The sequence below is a fragment of the Dendroctonus ponderosae genome, unplaced genomic scaffold (genome assembly GCF_020466585.1).
Source record: "Dendroctonus ponderosae isolate FM_Combo_2020 unplaced genomic scaffold, Dpon_F_20191213v2 Dpon_F_20191213_7, whole genome shotgun sequence".
NCBI classification, from domain to species: Eukaryota; Metazoa; Arthropoda; class Insecta; order Coleoptera; family Curculionidae; genus Dendroctonus; species Dendroctonus ponderosae.
In genome coordinates this window covers 2,546,467-2,547,867 of record NW_026018916.1, presented here as the reverse complement: position 1 = coordinate 2,547,867, position 1,401 = coordinate 2,546,467, and the positions used below count along the sequence as shown (strand labels likewise).

Sequence of the window (1,401 nt, the reverse complement as noted above, 5' to 3'; positions counted from 1 at the left end):
TAGAAAACCGGATTTTTAAATTGTTCTGAGTAAGCAGCGCCCCCATGCGTCCAATTTGCATCAGTAGCGGTCAGTAGTGCAGTTGTCATTGTCAAGGCAACGTCTTCGGGTTCTGCTCCGTCTATGTTTCAAAGAATTCCTCGGTTTTTGGCCATTTTTGCAAAAAAATTTCGAGTTTTCGGAAAAGGGAAGCTTTCTTTATCGTTTGGTTGTTTTATAAGTGCGATTTTGCTGAAATAAACGCGATTTTTCAAAGTGCTTAAATTCTGACGTTTGCTATCAGTTAAAGAAAGATGTGTTTTTGAACTGTTCAGGACTTTTCGAAGTTTTCTTCGGCGTTTTGAGCTATTTGCAACCTTGAATGGACTGACGCCCAGGGATTCCGACCATTGAAGCTCTATGGTAAATGATATTTTTTTTGTTTAATAAGTTCTGCAAGACCTGATTAATATGGTTTTTTAAAAATCAAAAGATTTGGTAAAATTTCCTGTATGAATCAAGCTTCATTAAAAAAAAAACTGATTAAGCAGAGCCCCCACACGTCCAATATGCATCAGTAGTCGAATTGTCACTGTCAAAGCAACATCTTCGCGTTTTGCTGAGTCTATATTTAAAAAAAAAGGTCGGTGTTTGGCAGATTTTCTCAAAACAATGTTAAGTTTTCAGATAAGGAGACTTTTCTTTATCGTCTGGTGGTATTTTTGCGACTGTAGGTGCGATTTTGTTTAAATAAACGCGATTGTTCAAAGTGCTTGAAGTTTGCTGTCAGATTAAGGAGAGCTTTTCGTCTGAAAATTGAAGAAAGGTGTTTGCTCTCAGTATTTATTTGAACTGTTCAGAACTTTTCAAAGTTTTCTCCAGGGTTTGGACTAACAACCAGCGATTTGCGGCCCTGGAAGTGGATGCAACAATAAGCTTTATGGTAAATAACATTTTTCTATTTTAATTTAAAGCTCTGCAGGGATTGATTAAAGACGTTTTTGAAAAAGAAAAAAAAATGATCAAATTTCCTGGAACGACTTATTTATATTTTTTAAAAGACCTGATTTAAAGTTAGAAAGCCGGATTTTTTTTAATGTTTTGAATAAGCAACGTTGCCATACGTCCAATTCACATCAGTAGTCGAGCTGTTACTGTCAAAGTTTCATCTTGCTCAGTTCAATCAGCAGTTGTTCGCAAAAAAATGTCGAGTTTTGGGAAAAGGGAAGTTTTCTTTATCGTTTGGTTGAATTCCTGTCAGTAGTGCAGTTGTCATTGTCAAAACGACATCTTCGGGTTCTGCTCCGTCTATGTTTCAAAGAATCCCTCGGTTTTTGGACACTTTTCGCAAAAAGATGTCGAGTTTTCGGAAAAGGGAACCTTTCTTTATCGATTGGTTGTATTATCGCGGTTGTAAGTGCG

The 1,401-nt window shown here is 36.7% G+C and overlaps 1 protein-coding gene across 1 annotated transcript in view; it reads left to right on the top strand.

The window, feature by feature from the left end:
* The window catches only part of LOC109539213 (aminopeptidase N), a gene marked incomplete in the record, with an annotated part of 11,100 nt that overhangs the window by 2,062 nt on the left and 7,637 nt on the right, over positions 1-1,401 (top strand).